Consider the following 19210-nt stretch of genomic DNA (forward strand, 5'->3'; position numbering starts at 1 on the left):
CCTGTCTTTCCTGATTCATGACATGACTGTAAAAAAATGCAACATGCAATATGAACTAAATGTTTTTGGCATCTACAAGATAATGAGATATGAGAGAGTATCAGTACCATAGAATATGCTGAGTTGGAAGGGGTCCAAAAGGATCATCCCTGCTTCAACTCCTAACCCTGCACTATACAGGCACCCCAAGAATCACATTATATGCCTGAGAGCCTTGCCCAAACACTTCTTGAACTCTGTCAGGCTTGGTGCTGTGGCCACTTCCCTGGGGAGACTGTGCCAGTGCCCAGCCACCTTCTGTGGGTAGAACCTTTTCCTGATATCAAACCTAAACCTCCCCTGACACAACTTCAGGCCATTCCCTTGGGTCCTGTCACTGCTCACCAGAGAAGAAATCAGTGCCTGCCCCTCTGCTTCCTCTTAGGAGGAGGTTGAAAACAAAAATGTCTTCCCTTGGTCTTCTCCAGGCTGAACAAACCAAATTACCTCAGCTGCTCCTCCTAAAACTAAAACTCCTAAAACTTCTAAAACTCCTCAAACTTCTGCTCCTCCTAAAACTTCCCTTCCAGACCCTTCACTATATTGTCCTCTTTTGGATGTTCTCTAACACTTTAAGTTCTTTCTTATATTGTGTTGCCCAAAACTGCTCCCAGCACACAACCTGCATAACCCCATCCCAGTCCTTTAATCTGTCTTTGAAGAAAGTGGACAAGGGGATGAGAGGAAACCAATCCCCCACCCCTCAAACAGCCAACCACATGTTCTTCCCAGGTGACCACGTCCTACTGCTCAGCTGACACAGGCATACTTGTGCCTGTTTTCAGAGGTAAGAAGGAGTTTTCTTGCTCCTGGTAGGGGTTATTTTCAAAGTTCAAACTGATCCTCTGCTAATATACTGATGTTAGCAACAATCTTTAACCCTTGCATTCTAATCATACATATATTGTATATATTCTTTGAGATTCCACAAGTGTAAATAGAAATTAAAGTCCATGCTCTTCCTTTATATAAGCTCCATATGATCTGCCTTTTGGTGAAGAGGCAGATAAGTATGCTAATTGAGCAAAAATGGAATTGAATTATGCTGACATAAGGATTTGGCAAAATTCCATAATTTCTGAGCATTGAGTATTCCACTGCTCGTCTTTATTCATTTCCCACTCTGTTGCCTACACCTGAAGGCACTTTCTAGTTCACATGCAACCAGCACTTAACCCTTCATTCCATGCAGCATTTCCTTTTCTCTTTCAAACATCTCACTGCAATACTCACAGCAAAGGCCTGCCATGCAGGCTGTCAGCTGAGCAGAGCTGCACAAGAACAGGCTGGGTTTGCACGCTTAGTTAGAGCCTCCTTGTCCAGTCCAAGCATTATCCATAACTCACAGACTGTTCAAACAGCCTTGGCTCTCATTCCAGTCCTCTGATGAGCAGGACATAGAAGTGAGTCAGCCGTCCTTTGGGAGGCTGAATGCCCTGTATATGCTGTTCTTTGGATGGTGATTCACATCATCTGACATTTAATCACTGAGACCAAGCTCTGACCCAGCTAGTTACTGTGTCTCTTCCATTTCAGCACAAAATCCAAGAGTCTGATCTGTCTGGCCACGTAACAGAAGAGAGCAGAGCAGTGTAAGCACAAGAGGGAGCAGTTATAACTAAAATACCTTAAACACCTTCTAAACCAGTCTAAAGCTGTCTCAGAAAAGAGTGCAAGTGGTGATGAAGCAGAGTATCTAGGAGCATAAATAACATCTACCACAATTTTGAAGGTGGCAGCCAAAACTCCCTGCTTACCTGACACTGTACTAAAAGGTTTGACCTTTCATTTCACCATTATTTTCTCAGTAGGAGCTTAATGGTTTTATGCTTTGAAACACTGGGACTGCAACAGCAACAGAATGATAAATAAATTACACCTAGATCAGAGTCTACTAAGTATTCCAGACATTCTGTAGTACCCCGGATGGATAGGCTAAGAGGAATCTTGCATTCAGATTCCAAAAATCTATTCAAGGCTGATTTTGAAGAATCACTTATACCACAGGCAAATACTGTTGCTCCAGTGTTGCGAGAGACATAGCTAACTAGGAGTAATAATCTTTAATCTCTAATATAAAAAAAAACTAGCAAGAAGCATGGGAGGAATTTGGAGCAGCATCCTCCAAGAATTACAATTTTGTAGGATGCTGCTTGTGGTGAAATTTGGTTTATATTTCATTTTAAGGATAAAAATAAATGTTTACTATGAAGAACCTAGGTCAGTACAATCTGTCACTCTACACACAGTCTTTGTGGCTCTGCTGCACCATTCAGTTACAGTTCCTACCACTGGAGCTTTGCTCCTGGAAACCTGTATTATGTAGTCCTCCTGCTAAATGTTTTTAAAAAGAAGTGTAGGGTATTTTATGTAGATTTGTTGTTTTCTTGTTGGTTTAAGGTTTTTTGTTTCATTGATTTGACTGGTTCATTGGTTGGTTAGTTTTTTATTATGCATATGCTTGGCTGCTCTGATTTATCTGTGGTGTGACATTTGGGAAAGAGCCGCAGTTCAGCTGTTAGCAGCTTTCTGCAACACTCACCACACTGTCCCCTTTGATGATACATGCTGCTAAATTTGACTGTAGATAAGCCTAGAATGCCTAAAGAGCTTTTTTAGTGAGGGAAAGGCTCCATAATTTTTAGCAGAGGATGGATGGAGCTGACAATGGTTCCATCTGAAGGAAGGTGGCTTCCTTTTTTCTGGCAGGTAAGCTCCAGATTTCTTTGGCTAAAAGCATATCCCACACTTTTCCAGAGTATCCAGTGTTGTTTATTTACAAATCTTTGTGGTTCTTTGAGGTGTCTCCAGAAGCTCTTTTGCCAAAAATTGCAAAGCAAGATTAGTTTTTTTTGTTCTCGGAATGCCAACTATACCTAAGAGATGTTTGTCCTGTCCAAGGACAAATATGACCTGCAAAACATGACATCAAAGATTCAGTTTGACTGCAGTATTGCCCCATACACAACATCAATGAAAAGGAAAGGTGCATTTTTGCACACAGAGGATGAAAGAGCAACACTCCTTAGTTTTTCATTAAATAGCTCCAAAAAAAAACCCAAAGGAAGATATTTGCTAGACTTACTTTCAGTACTGAGACCTGCAAAGCAGAAATGTAAAACTGTCAATTCATTTCAAAGGGGCCTGAAAGTAGTTCTGTGTTGGCAGTTATATTTTGCAACTACTGAATTGTGTCACAGTACAGTAACTAACACATTTTTATGCAAGAGTACATTGCATCATCTTTTCCTGAGCTGTTGCACTGACAAGAAATTTCTCTGAATTTTCTGTAATCCTTCTTTCTATTTCTATGCAACAGGAAAATATGTAGAAGATTAGGTACCCAGATATGGTGAACCAAAAAGCGATATCTTTAAGGGGAGCAAAAAGGAACACAGACACTTCAGTTATGGAACACAACCAGTACATTTCTGATGCTTTGTCCCGGACTTTGAGGATTCACATATGCCCTTCTATCCTCTAGTACAAGCCTTTATAAGAATAGAATTTTAACCACACTTGTTCAATATAATGCAGATCACACCAGCTTCATTAAATCTGTGGTAAGAGAATTGTCTGATTATCTGATAACAATTATTCTTTCACACTTAAGAAACCACAATATGCTAATACAACCCACATTTGCTTTCTGTACATTTGAGTTGCCTGGTGCAAGGGAAAGCCCTGGAAGAAGAGTCTGCAATATCACAGAACACTATACTTAGGTATGGTTTTGGGGTTTTTTGGTGGAGGTTTTTGATGGGGTTTTTGTGATTGCAATCTATTTTAGCAAAGCACATTGCTCATTAAAGTGTTTCCAGATTTACCCTTCATCGTTGTCCTTCAAGAAAGCATTCTATATTCTTTTTGGATTAGATGGTAGAGGATGTGTGCTCAGGGTCACTTCTGACATAATGAAGGCCACACAGCTGATTAGCACACTTGCTGCTCTACACCCACGCTCTGCCAGTATCTGTCTGCTACATAACAGCCTGGAGTGCCTTGGAGCAGCAGGGAGCTGGCAGAGAAAAATCACCAGAGAGGCCTCATGGGTGGCCAAAAAGAAAAGATAACTTGAAAATAGACAAGTGAGAAATATAGAGTAGTTTAAGATTGGAGTAAATTCCAATTTCCACCTAGCAAAAATGAAGGTTTATATGTAAAGGGACACACATCCTGCGGAGATAATTTCTGCAGTGTGTAAAGTCTCCCAGTAAATGCAAACACTGAAATCTGTAACCTTTTAGTCTATTGCTATAGTTTCAATATATTTTAAAAGTGCATATTGAGAAGACAACAAACTAGACAGTTTCACTTCTGTTGCATGAAGTTAAAGTGAATACATTGGAAATAATCCACAATCTTACAAGCACACTCTCAGTTCACATGAGAGGTGTTTTTTCTGTCAAATGTGCATATTCTGAGCTGAATCATCATCATAGTAAAGGTTTTATATCCCATTCTGCCAAGATATAAGGCTGAATGACTCAAGGAAGAACATTTCCTTGTGGATTGCTCCACTAGCTGTGAGAAGAAAAATGAACTGAATGCTGAAGATTCTAGTCAAAAGTCTAAAACTCATTGAGGGAATGGATTGTTTGTGAATATTTTTGTAGCAAAAAATTCAGTGGGTTCTGAATAAAACAAGCAAAGAATTCCCACACAAAGAAGTTCAATAGCTCTACTATTGAACAAGTATATCAAAAATTATTTGGAAATGTGTCTATGTACACAACCTGAAAGTATTTTTAACAATAGTTAGTATTTTTAACAATATTCTTTTTCCATTATATATTTCCATTCCATTTTTCCAATAATACAATACTATCTGTCAGACATGAAAATTACACACACTTTACATAGAAAATGTGAGAGTCTGCCCTTTAAACACGTCTCTACTTTTAACTCTTTCTTGAATCTACCAGCTGAGGAGTAGGGAAGTGACACATGCACCACAACAAAATCCAAGACTAATGTATGTCATGGATAGAAAGTAGAAACTCTTATCAGCTGGTAAGAGATGCCTGAACATTTTGGAGATTTTGTTGAACTCAGAAGGAAATGTCAGTGCAAAATAGAAAACACTTTCAACTGCAGTCTAATTCCTGAATTTGAATACTTTCAGATTTGAGTAACACAGTGAGAGCCAAAGAGAAAAAATCCAGGCAAAAGAGAACTAGAAGGAACAAGCAAGTCCATTCATAGAAATACTCCAAATCTTCAAGCCACTGAGCTTAAGATTCGTGGACCTCACTACTATGATGAAAAGAAATCTTTCAGTAAATAGGAAGTTTCAGTGAACATCAAGAATTTCAGTAGGATCAGTATTACCAGTGAATTCACATCAAATGCAGTCATTCAGGTTAAAGAAATGGGAGATATCCTTACATACTATCAGAAACATGGATTTTAGTGGTAAGATGAAGAACCCATAGCATCATAGCAGACTACAACCACCTGTTATTTTTTTTTTTTTTAATTAATCACTACCATTGCCTCAGCTCCTCAGATAATGAGTTTTTCAAGGATTAGAGAGGAATCGTTATGGGTAATGTATTTCCTTGGTGCTGAAGGCTTAGGGACATGCTAAGACAGAGGCACTCTGGTATTAGCCATCTCACCTTGCTGGGACCACAGAGAGGATGAAGCAGGTCTAGTTGCCAGCTTCCTGTCTCCTCAGATATTAAACACTTCTTACTTGCTGATACTTCTTCATTCACATCCACCTTGATACATACTCATTAGCACATGATTTCTGAAAACATTTAACTGCATCATGATCTACTTAAAATGAGATTGCATACAAATAAAGAAAAATTTTGGGCTGTGGCATTCAAATCAGTTCAGATAGCAGCTATTTGGCTTTATTTTCTTTACTTTTTTTTATGCTCCAAATACCCTGTTCATTTTTTTTTTAAAACTGGTATTTAAAAACTCAAATTTAAGTGGTTTGCAAAAAGTACTTTCAAAAGTACCACCAAATGAGACCTTGAGCCAATGAAAATGGAAGGTTGCCATCTTAATTAGAATTGTAATCTCTCCTTCCTGCTTCCTGGAGAAATACAGAAGCAGAGCTAGCTTTCCTATCCAAATACAAAATATTGAGTTTATAACAGGAATTTTTTTCTTCATGACAAGATAACACCTGCAGCACTATTATAATGCTTTGTCACTTTAGTCATCAGCTTCAGATTGCAAGGCTTTTCCTTTCTACCCTGCAGAAAATCTGTGCTTACTTCCACCCCCACCCTGTACTAAAAGCACAGAGAATGACAGCCAGAGTTTTCTAGATACCTTTTCTTAAAGGAGAGAAAGATGGAGGACAAAAGTGGTTCTCCCCTTCCCCCAAAATATGATTTTTTTTTTCAAGTTCTTATGTTGCCATTTAAAACAATTCAGAGGGATTTTTTTTTTTAATTTAAATACTGCTAGTCTTGGACTAAGCAAATGGCTCTTAGATAGAGCACTTCCAGAGGACTACCAAGTGCATCAGACAAGTTGGCACCTGACTTGAGGCCTAGGGGAAAGGAGTTCTGGTTGCACCTTAATTCACCTATAGACACATGGGGTTGCATAACCGCAGCTCCATCTGGTGTTAAGAGACTGACTCATGCTAGCCATGATTGTCAGAAATGGGTCCCTTCGAACATTATCTTTCTTTTTATTTCTCACTTTGGAAAGGAGGAAATGTGGTTAACTAGTAATTTAGGCAGCATCAAGTTCTTGCAAATGTGTCTCAAAAAGCTTGTAAAAATTGGGTTTTTACAAGGTTTACTACAAGTTGTTAGTATTGTCAGACTCTCCCAGAAAGCCTGTACTAATAAGGTAGAGCATTAGCAAACAAAACATATATCCCAAACAGTCTGGTGAAAGACACTGTCCTGAGACTACATTTTATCTAGTAGAAGCCTTTCTGAAAAGTATTTCTCCTTCTCAAGCTCTTATTCCACAAGTCTCCATCACATTTCTAAGGCAAGGATGACACAGTCAGAAACAGCTCTATACAAGCTGCTTGACTGAGTCTGAAAGGCACTGCTGAGTAGTAACAAACAACATTGCATCCCAGATTCCAGAGGGAATTGGCTGATGTAGCTGCCAAGCACTTTCCATGATATTTGACAAATCATGGCAGTCAGGTGAAGTCCCCAGAGACCGGGGAAATGGAAACATTGCATCCGTCTTTAGACAGCAGTACCCTGGGAACTATGGACCTGTCAGCCTCCCCTCTGTGCCCGGGTAGATCATGGAACAGACCCTCCCGGAAGCTTTGCTAAGGAGGGCAGGGAGGTGATTTGGGACAGCCAGGATTACTTCACCAAGGGCAAGTCCTGACCAACCCAGTGGCCTTCTATAATGCAGTGTCTGCACGAGACAAGGGAAGGGCTACAGATATTTATCTGGACTTCTGTTGAGTCTTGGACATAACCCTTCTCTCTAAATTTGGGAGGAGATGGTTTCAATGGATGGACTATTCATTGGACTAGTGGATGGAATGGACTAGTGGATGAGAAATTGGCTGGATGGTCACATCCAGAGAGTAGTAGTAACCAGCTCAGTTTCTGTGTGGATATCAGTGACAAGTGGTGCCCTCAGGGGTTTGTACCAGGGGTTGGGACCAGTGTTAATTAATTTTTTCATTAATGATCTAGAGAGGTTGAGAGAAGAAAACTTCTGCAAGTGGTGCTGAGTGATACCCCTGAAGTACAGGGTACCATCCAGAAGGACCTGGACAAGCTCAAGAAGGATGCCCATGTGAAGTTCAGGAGATTTAACGAGGCCAGGTACATGGTGCTGCACCTGAGTCACAGCAACTCTGTTAATCAACACAGGCTGAGGGGTGAACTGATCAAGAGCAGCCTTGCAAAAAATGTCTCATGGTACCAGTGGATAAAACTGGACCTGACCCACCAGTGTGCACTGGATGGGACAATAGGAAGGACAGGGCCATGGGGACAGACTTTCTAATGGGGTCTGTTGTGATATGAAAATGGCTAATGGATTTAAAGTAAAAGAAGATAGATTCAATATAAATATATGGAAGAAATTTTTATTTTGAGGGTGGTGAAATTGTGGAACAGGTTGCCCAGAGAGATGAGGGATGCCCCATCCCTGGGTCAGGGAATTCAAATTCAAGGGCCATTCAAGGTCAGGCTGAAAACTCAAATGCTCAAAACAGCATTATCTAGATTAAGTCTCTGTCCATTTCAGGTTAATTGGACAAGATGGCCTTTAAAGCCTTTCTCAATCCAAACCATTCTATGATTCTGTAATCAGGAGCAGTAGACCAATCTCCTAAAATAAGCTGGTGTTTCATGAAATTGAGGTGTTCGTTTTGTAAAGAAATATGAACATGTCTGAAATCAAAGGAAAAATTATTGGAAGTGTCAATATCCTAGTTATAATGTTTAATAATCAGAAAAAGGACCAATAGAATAGTAGCAAAATAAAAGGATATATATTAAAAAAACAAAACCACAATCAGATGGAGAGTTGACAAGCATGAACACAAAATGAAATTTATACAAAGCAATGTGATAAAAATTAAGGACTCTGTGCTACTATTGCCCACTGTCTCAACTTGTGGTGTATATTTATTATTTGTGTACAATTTAAAATGGACCTTGAAGCGGACATCATGAGTGGCACTTGCTAGCATAAATTACACACTGCAGCCTCTGGATGTGAGATTGGGACAGGTTGAAATGCTATTAACCCACCTGAGGAATTCTTAAACATTTCATGGTGAATCAACATCCAGCTTAGCAAATATCTGTCATAACTTAAGGTACTACCTGTCCCTGAGTTGGTGTTTACCATTCATCTAACACAACCTCTCAATGCTTTTGTCATTGGAAGGGATGGGTTATGGGGCACTCACAACTGAGGCCAAGTAAGGTAGCTCAGACCACCTTCACCAGGTGTTTAATCCTGCCCATCTGACTGCCTGAAGGAATAAGGAGAAGTTTTACAATCTCTTCATTCAGAGGCAGACTTGCTGATCAGTACAGGAAACAAGAGGATGAGCAATGCAGCAGGAGTGTCTTCAGGTGGATCTGAAGGCCTATATTTGTATTCCAGAAACCTCTTAAACTACAGACAAAGTAACTCACTAGAAGCCAAACTTTGTCAGGACACGGGTTGCATGGAGAGCTTTAATATTCTTTGTGGATTCAGCCACACTACATCACAGAAACATTTATGAGTCTTTTCAGTATTTTCAAGGTTGAAAATAATCCAGGAGAAGGGGTTCTGTGTCTCTATGTTTCCTTCAAATCTCTCTTTCTCCTCACCCTTTTTTTTTTTGTTTGTTTATTTGGTTGGTTTTTTGTTTTGTTTTTTGTCTGTTTGTTTGTTTGGGTTTTTTCCTTTTGCAGGAATGGCAGGAAAAAGACAGGGGGAAAACAAGAAGGAGAAAAAATATGCCAGAAAAGAAAGACAAGAAGAATCAGATCTTCCTGAGCAGGAAGTGAAGAGAGAGGGAGAGAGGGGGAGGGAGAAAGAGGTGGAGAGAGAGGGAGAAATCACAAATAATTTTCTGCCTGGTTCAGCACAGATTATGAATGTACTTTAGGCCAATTAAGACTCTTCATGAAGGAATCATTTAAGAAGAGGTAACATCTGTTTCACCAAAGGGGAGAAATTCAAATGCTGGGCACCTGGAGGCAAAAGATCCATGCCAATTATTTTCCTCACAAAATGCTAAATTGTCGCCATTAAAAATTATCAAAGATTACAAGTATGCAGTATTTCAACTGTTGCTTGTGCCTAGCTTGGGATAGGTTCTCAACTTCAACATTTAGAAAACCATTACTCACTTCCATGCCTGAATGTCTTTAAAGTTATAAAGAGCAAGGTGCTTATAAAACCATGAGAAGAATTAAGACACAAAAGCACGATGCAATTGTGTAGTTCTGTCTCATTTTCAACTAATTTTGCATTATTTAATAATGTCTGTCTCCATAATTGTTTCCATTATGGTGATCATAAGAATCCATAAAAATATTTTTCTTGCCGTCTTGGTCAGGAGACAGTCAACAATTCTTTTTATTTTTTTTCTCAATTCCAAAACTTTTCGTTCCTTTACAAGATGTTTTCTAACACAGGTATTTCTTCTGCGGCCACACAGTGGAAAAATATCACTCTGCAGCCAAAAAGTCAGTGTGAAAATACCTTGGAAATAGTGTAGGACAAGGTAACAAGAAAGAAGGCACTTTAATAGTAACCTACACAGCTGTAGCTGTATTTTTCTGACCAATAGTATTTATTTTCAAAGTTGCAGTGTTTTCTTATTTCAGACAGCTTAGTGCTTCCTCCATTTGCTTTGCAAAGACTGGCTGAATGATTACTTCCTTTCACTGAGGAGAAATGAGTCTGAATCTGTGCCATTCTCTTCTTCACTGTTTTTTTCAAAAACTGAGATACTTCACCCTGACTTAAAATCATTTCACAAGAAGGCTAAATTGCTAGAGCTAATTTTCTGAAGTCTATATGATATGCTTCTTGTATACAAAATTAATGTTTATTTTGCTGATTATGTCACTTCTTCAAATGTTAGCTACCTGGAAACTAATGTGGTTTCTGCCCCCCTCTCCATCCCTGAGGTAACCTGCTTCTCCCCGTCCCACACACCAGTAAATTTGAAAATAGCCACCTTTTTCAGATGCAACAAGTCCTTTCCAGACATACTATTGTTAATAAAAACTTGTTTTTATTCTTCTTATTGTTCTGCTATATAAATTTCTTAAAGGAAGGACAATTTGCAATTTTTTAATCCTTATTTATAAATAGTTCTATTTATAGCCAAAATGATTCTGCACTGCAGTAAAGGAATAAAAAGGTGTCATCTTTCTTTTAATTTTGGAAATTCTCAAACAATATATTTTTCTACATACTTTGAAAATGCACAACCCTAATATAGATATCAACATAGAAAGCTTACTTTGAATGTATTGAAATATACAAGTTAATCAAAAGCAAAAAGCAAGTGGCTGGTATATTTACCATGGTGAATATTCAGGAACAGTGGTGCTGATTTTATAGAAGTCAAGAGAGCACTTGACACAGCATATTTTCAATCAGTATTCATAGGAAATATTTAATACTCTTGATCTAATGGATACAGAAAGATTACAGTGCTTCAGATTCACTGAGCAAGAAAATAAGGCCTGCAGTCACCAGGCTAGCAAGTCTGCATTTGAAGCATGAAAAAATTAATGAAGAGACAGGGTAAAAAAAAGCATACCAGAAAAGATAGAAGCATAGATTTTTAACAAGTGTTGAAAGTCATCTCAATAATATTAAACACACATAAGCAGTGTTCCAGACAAGTCCTGGGTATGCTGAATCAACTCATTTTATGTGAGTCATTTTATAATACAGCAGAAAACTCACAATTTACATAAAATCAGTAGTAATACATGTAAACTAAGAGAGACAGAAGAAATTTTCATATAAATTACAAACACTTTTAGGAATAAAAGGGGCATTAACCTGCATCTGTTATTTTACATTACAAGGCTAATTTTGCTACTGCAGGGATCTCAATGAAATGAGAAATGCCAGTAGTTTCTTCCCTTAACAGATTGACGATAATACATTGTTGTATAAATATATTTACATTAAATATATATCAATGTTATCTACTATTAGCACTTTACTGCCTTACCTACCTTGGTTTTACCTATTGTGCCTTATGGTCTATTGTGTAGAAGTAGCCCTGGAATATCTAATTGCTTGCATCTGTTACAGGTTGGCTGTTAAAAGAATGGGCAACAGGTTGCAGTAAGCTGACACCAGATAGAAAGCCCTACATGATGAACTTTGATTATGTTACTTAAGCAGTATCCCTCAGAGTTTTCACAGAATCATAGAATCATAGGTTGGAAAAGACATCTACAATCCAGTCTAAACTTTGACTGATTGCCACCATGTCAATTAAACTGTGGCACTAAGTGCCACATCCAGTCATTGCTTGAACACCTCCATGGATGGCAACCCCATCAACTCCCTGGGAAGACCCTTCCAATGCTTAACAACTCTTTCTGTTAAAAAATTATTCTTCATGTGCAACCTGAACCTCCCCTGGTGCAGCTTGAAGCCCTTACCTCCTGTCCTGTCATGGGTTGCCTAGGAGAAGAGAACAAACCTGGCTTTCCAGGCAGTTGTAGGGAGTGATAAGGTCGCCCCTGAGCCTCCTTTTCTCCAGAATAAACATCCCCAGCTCCCTTACTGCTTCTCACAGGACTTGTGCTCCAGACCCTGCCTCACCATCATTGCCCTTCTCTGGACTCACTCCAGCTCCTCAGTCTTTCCTGCAGTGAGGGCCCAGAACTGGACACAGCACTTGACATGTGGCCTCACCAGTGCCCAGCACAGGGGGACAATCCCTGCCCTGGTCCTGCTGGCCACACCATTGCTGATCCAGGCCAGGATGCCACTGGCCTTCTTGGCCACCTGGACACACCCTGGCTCATGTTCAGCTGCTGTCACCAGCACCCCCAGGTCCTTTTCCACTGGGCAGCTTTCCTGCCACTCTATTCCACCTTATGGTGCTACCTTGGGTTATTGTAACTGAAGTGAAGGACCCAATGCTTGACTTGTTGAACTTTATATCCTTGACCTCAGTCTCGGGCTGAATGCTTCAGCAGATTAACAGACTACTGGAATTTCCTTCTTAACCTTTGGTTAGAACATTCAGTCAAAACTGAAAGTACATGAAGAGAAATCTGAATAATCATATGTTCTCCCCTTTTTGCTGAGAAGACTTTTTCTTTCTCTAGAGGGAGAAAAATAAGATGAATCTTCAGGCATTAAAAACCATTAGAGGACTTCTTGCTCCTCTCCTACCAATTGCTACGGAAAAATAAAAGTATGGTCATGACTGCATTCAGGCAAGTATTACCAGCACAAAATCACATTAATCTAGATTTAGAGTGTGTGGTTATGTAAGTGAAGAAGCTACTTCACTAAAGTAGCTTCTCTACAGCAAGACATGCATACAGTTATAAAATAAAGTCAATAAACAATAGTAATTATTTTCACCACTTAAGGAGAAAAGAATTTGATACTACTTACCAAGTAATGTTTTATAGTACAGAATAACTACTACTTTACCTTAGAAATACATGCTAAAAATTTTTCTTCTTCTATTTGAGTGGTTCTCACACAAATAGGCTTGCCAATCATTTGGGAGGTTCCCTCCTAGTTACAGCAGTTACTGAGCCTGCTGAGCCTTACACCAGCCAGGGGCAAACTGGGACAGAACCTGCATCTGCAGCAGAAATTCATCATCACCAACCACAGCCACATGCAAGCTTCTTATTCACCATCCTCTCCCCCAGGAAATCTATGGTCTAGAGTCAGCTCTCAAGCTGACTTGTCTGTTTGACATACGTCAGGTTTCATAGGAGGAACATCAGTAGACTTAACCCACCAGTACTGAGGACAGGACTAAGAATTCAGGGCTGCTTTACCATTAGCTACCAACTGCCTGAATAAGTTTGTCATATTCATATGCAGGAGAAATTAAACAAGAAAATAAGCAATGATTTTCATTTAGCTTAACCATCCTTCAGAAGAACATTAGAAAATATTTCATTTAAATAACAATTTAGTAAAAGTAAGTAATATCATAAATACTAAAACAATTTAGACTTAAAAAATTATAGCAAGACAGCTAAAAACAAATCCATGTTAAATGTCACTATGTATAAATCAACTAGTTGTATTCCTACATCTTTCTTCCTCATGCTGTTATATGATCATTCTGTTTTGGGGAGAAGTGAGGAGTTAGGGTTTTTGCAGAACTAGGTGGATAAATGGTCACATAATAACAATTTTGTTATATGTCATTTGGCTTTAGGGTCTAATTCTGCATAGTTTTTCACATGTCTTACACTATCAAAGAAGCTCGGTGGCCTCTGGGAAATGTGTGGAATACCTTAATCCAGTTCATCATCCTCTACTTTTATAGTTGACACAAATTAGCTAGCAGACAAAAAGGCTAGCTCATTTTCATTCAAGACCACTGAAGGCAAAGGACTGAACAGAATTATAAATCTCTTTAAAATCTGTTCTCTGTCAAAGACTGGGAATGGAAGGTTGGGTTGAAGGAGTCAGGGTGTTTTTATCTCTGTATGTGTGTGGTGAGACTTAGAAGTGATATTAAAAAAAGGAGAACTCAGAAACCAGTCTCTGAAGTTTACATTTCCTTATGAGTTTAGCCATCTGAATTCTTTGAGCTAAAGTGAAAATCAAAATCCCCAAAGCTTAGATATTCTATCCTACTTTTCCAGACAAACCTATAGGCCACAAAGATGAAGAAGGTTATATGAAATATGAGGGCATACACAGGTTACTACATGCATGGATTTTGAAACCAATTTTTAAGCTAGCTGCTAACAAATTCATAAGGAAAAAAACAGACCTGTAGGTATGCATTACAAGGAATTTTACCCTTAGCAAGAATTTTATTGATTTTTCAAGTAAATATGCCCACAAAGTTGATATTATAGGAACTATTTTAGGACATATGGAAAACAATTACACAGTTCCACCAAAAATACGCCACAGGCATACAGCTATGGCAGCATAACTCAGCAATTGCTGTTATTATTACTGTTTGGAACATAGATATTTTCTTCAAGCCCTTAGCCCAACTGTATCTTAGCTATTTTCTTGCACATTTTGGGAAGAAACATGCATGATAAGTCTCAAAACTATACATGTTTAATTGTATTCTAAATACAAGTGCAGAAAAAGAGTAGTATGAGCATACATATAAGCAGCATGAAATTCTGCTTATTAGTATTTTAATAATTTTTCTGCTTATTATTATTTTAAGTATAATATAACAAATGACATTCTTTTCATCCATCAGAAATAAAGACCCTCTTGTTCATACTGCATTCAAAATTCTAATTACGTGAAGCAACTGGAAATGCTTCATTTATTCGGCAACCCATACAGCACTAAAACATGTTTTACTCTTAAAAAAAAAAACATATATATATATATATACATATATATATATATGTATATATATATATATATGTATATATATATACACACACACACACACATATATATATATATATATATATATATACTCTTCTGAAGATAGTATCTTACTGGAACAGATTATGAAGTAAAGGATATTCACAACATAATAATTGTGCCTGCAAAGCAACAGTCCTTTATTCTTCAAAAGGTAGGGACAGTTTTATTGTTAGAATTGGAAAAATCTACTAATTTATGATTTATGATTCCCCTTGTTTGGGCTTTTCTGGAATGAACCCAAAACAAATCACTTATTTAGAATACAAACTCCTAGCTTAATTTGCAATGCATATCTCTGTATCAGAACCTGGGAGGCAATGGCAAAGAAAGCATCGTTCTGTACATGCCTTCTTGTACTCCTCTGTAAACATCCACTTCAGGGCACTGTCAGGATACAGCAGTCAGCAGAGTTTTAGGTTGACTGAGACTTTTATGGTTTAACAGGTAGCACCACTGACCACAGGAGAAAAGTAAAAATTAGTAAAAAGTAATATAAGAAAGAAGCACCAGGAAAATAAATTAATATTGATTATTTTTATTCCTGGAGTTCTTCATGGATTCCATAAAATCACCTTTTGTAATAAGTTGGACTACTCAAAACTGAACATACACTTGCACCACTAAAACTGAAGAACACCTAAGAAAGATTTTTCCTCCACCAGAAGTTAACATTACCATTACCCAGGTGAAACTTCATAAAATACTACAAGTTTAAAGCTGAAGTTTTTCCACTCTGTCACAAATAAACTCTATACAAGCTAAGAGGATAAATGGACAGTTTCAAAATATAACTTCACTATCCTTTTTTAGATTAGCTTCCCTTATATTACATTCATTCAACAGCAAACTGAATATCTTATATACATACATTTGCTTTTTCTCTCACTCCTTTGTCAGCCATGAAATTATGCTATCAAATGTCATTGCACAAGTAACAATTCTTCATCAAACATAAGAATAATAAAAGAGAAGTCCAAAAAATGCATGTTCAAGTGCAGATACATCTAGGAATAGTTGGATTTACCTATATTAGCTCACAGTGCTTGTACGCATATATGCATATCTCGTGGCTCTTACATTTAAACCTTTGATCCTTCACAACCATTCACACTAAAAGTATTTGATGTAATCTTTAATGAATGTGAAGTACCTAATAGAGAATTTTCACATGTCCTAGGTACTCATGTTCCTCTGCACGCTGACCTTCAGGACTGTGCCATGAAGAATGGGAACCACAGGTGCATTGAGACAAGGCAGACAAATAGAAGAAAATCAAATGCCTGGCAAGTAGTTCAGGAGCCATTCGGTATTGCAACATGCTTATGTCAAGACTGAAGTAATGAAAACACAAGAAGGTAGCCACCCCAACTGAGACAGTCCTTGTCCTGCATGTTTTGTACTCAACCTGCTAATTGTTGGTTGATTAAAAACTTCTTAGTTTATTTCTCCTCTACTTCTTAAACAGAGTTCCCTGGTCCTATTACACTCCAAAATGTTTCCTTAATGTTTCTTAAGGAAGAATAAGTAACAGGAACAAACTGTTCCATGAAAACAAGATTACAAGTATAAAAACAGAGTAGTAAAAAAACTACCTCCACAATTTCTTCAGTTGAACTGGATTTTAAAAAAAGTGATAATTCAGCATCAGGGAAAAAAAAAAAAAAAAGCTTTTCATGGTTATTTAGTAATCTTAAAGGTAATAATTCAAATAAATTTCACCAAAGGTTCAGCATGAAATGTAGCAGAATTCTGTGCTGATAGGTGCCGATTAGTAACTTCAATGTAATGTAGAGGTGACAGCTAGAAACACAGTACTAAAGGCAAAGAGTTGTTCTATTAAGAAATTTTATTTATTCATTTAAAATTTTTACTTTAATCATTCTGAATCTGTGTTTGATTCTGTCAAATTGAGCAGCTGAAGATAACCTGTGTGGGACAGAGTTGCCCCAGACTATCTTTCACAATCTTCCATGTTCTTCTCTCAAAATCTAATATAAACCAGCACCTTAGAAGCTCAAACATTTAATGAAATCTGAGGTGAGACTTCAGGGAAATAAATAAGTTCATTCCTCTGGCAGTTCAACAGCTTTTATCTTCTCTTATAGAAAACACATATGCCTTCCCCACACACACAATCTGGTTAAGACATCCCTTGTGCACCTACTTTTCAGTGTGAGCTGATACTGATATCCATTTCTATGAAGAGTGTAATGAAAGTAGTACAGTTTGAAATCATCCATTCAACTAAAATATTTATAATAAAATAACTAGAAGTTAATACATCCATCTTTCCAGCAAAATTTTTCAGCAGTTTTTACATTTAAAAGACAGCCAAATTTTACAAAAGTATCAGAATAGTTTTACCTTGTAAATAAAATAAAATACTAAATAAATAATTAATTTTTTTTTAATTCCCAGAAATAGGCAATGAGATGTACTTGGAATTGAAGTATCTTTGCTCTGATTCAAAACAGCTGACTTACAGCCTTTATAATGTCTTAATGATAAAAGTTCCCAGCTAAAGTCAACAACTAAAAACTGTTCATGAAGCAAAAATCCACTGATAGACATGTTGACATATTTCATGGTGCATTTCAGACCTCACATTGATTTTACCTAGAAATCAATGTTGATGTATTGAATGAAAACAAGTATCAGATATAAGGATAAAAATGCAGTCCTTACCAAGCTAAATTCAAAAGTAAACAGGATTCCGTACATTTTCTGAATATATATATATCAAAATCATGGCATATCAACCAGTGCAACTGAGTACAGCTATGCTTTCACTGTTCTATGATTTCTTCTATATTTTTAAAACAAATTCATCTGAACATTATTTGACTCTTCTAATACAACATTCTTAATGAAATTTTCAATTTATAAATTAAATTCTTTAAGTTTCCGATATCTAAAGAAGTAATATTCTGAAGTGTCTTTCTGGCCTCACATTTTGAAGTTTTACCATAAAGCAAGGTAAAGAAATATCACAAATTTTTATCCTTCCCATATTTGCACTGAGCTGAACAGTAATTGCCATATCAAACTGCTGGTATTTAAGATTCAAATAATGAGCACAGGATTTTGACACTCAGTACTCAAATGTTACTTCAGTGGGCAAAGGTCTTAATCCTAACCAGTACAAGTTAAACATTAACTTCAGTTCAAGTAGTTGTCTGTAGTACATAGGATTCATGAATAATCCAGCACAAATGTGTGATTGAAATTTTTATTACTCCCTATTTTTCCTGAGTTTTAAAAATATTCTCTCCTCCTTGCTATATCACTGTGGAGGAGGTAGGAAAAAAGGAGACAGATACAGGTTTTAAATTTTTTTTTTCTCTAGAACTCCTTTGGAAAAACTCTTTTTTGGTATATATTATTGATTGATTTTTATCCACTTTCTCTTCCATCAACAACAATTCTTACAATAGTTCCTTCTTTCGCAAAGTTTTAAAAAAACCAAACAGCAGGTTTGCATGTTAATAATGTGAAGACAACAGTCATAGATGATACTGCAGTCAAAAAAGAACTAGCTTAAAGTTAACTAATATAGCAATGGAGGTTATGAAAGACAACGTGTCATGTATTAAGTAGTGGCGATGCTTGATATTCACTGTTGAATGCAAATAAATGAATTTAAATAAGATTCCCTAGAAAAGATGCAAACAAGTGGAGACTGTCATATTACCATATGTGTTACAGTAAACAAGAGTTTTAAATATTCACTGCCTCTGTAGTCCTAAACCCAGCTTAAAGCTTCCAGAGTGTCTCAGCTCACTGAGCTATTCAAAAGTGCCAGAAAACAGCTTGTGCCTACAGCAGAAATTGTAGGTAAAAGATTTGAGAAAAAAATGTCCTAACACAAGTCATCATGCTAATCAAACAAGCAAATAATAAAGCTATGCCTAGAATTGTTGAAAATGGGACAATACCCAATGTTTGTAATGTAAAAAAGTAATTTTTATACAAATGAAATGCAAACCTTTTTTCTCTTTCCCTGAAAAATAAAAGGGGAAAGTTATAAGATAGAGCAAGGGAAGAAGGCATACAAACGCACAATATAAGGGGGTGAGGAGACATTTTATTTAATATTAATTGTACTCTCACCAAG

The 19210-nt window shown here is 37.3% G+C and overlaps 1 protein-coding gene and 1 long non-coding RNA gene across 5 annotated transcripts in view; one reads left to right on the forward strand and one right to left on the reverse strand.

Annotated features, from left to right (window-relative positions):
- Window positions 1–19210, reverse strand: part of PDE4D (phosphodiesterase 4D) — a 527299-nt gene that overhangs the window by 472444 nt on the left and 35645 nt on the right. Inside the window, exon 1 of one of the 3 annotated variants that reach the window (XM_072922390.1) lies at window positions 1273–1397. The exons of the other annotated variants lie outside the window; for them this stretch is intronic. The gene's annotated coding sequence lies outside the window, so the exon portion shown is untranslated. Of the gene's footprint in view, window positions 1–1272; window positions 1398–19210 lie in introns of those variants that run through there. 3 annotated transcript variants of the gene reach the window in all.
- Window positions 1–19210, forward strand: part of LOC121468141 (uncharacterized) — a 231237-nt gene that overhangs the window by 122281 nt on the left and 89746 nt on the right. Inside the window, exon 3 of one of the 2 annotated variants that reach the window (XR_012053048.1) lies at window positions 16274–16451. The exons of the other annotated variant lie outside the window; for it this stretch is intronic. This is a non-coding gene — a long non-coding RNA (uncharacterized lncRNA). The remainder of the gene's footprint in view (window positions 1–16273; window positions 16452–19210) is intronic. 2 annotated transcript variants of the gene reach the window in all.

The sequence above is a fragment of the Taeniopygia guttata genome, chromosome Z, assembly GCF_048771995.1.
Source record: "Taeniopygia guttata chromosome Z, bTaeGut7.mat, whole genome shotgun sequence".
Classification (NCBI taxonomy): domain Eukaryota; kingdom Metazoa; phylum Chordata; class Aves; order Passeriformes; family Estrildidae; genus Taeniopygia; species Taeniopygia guttata.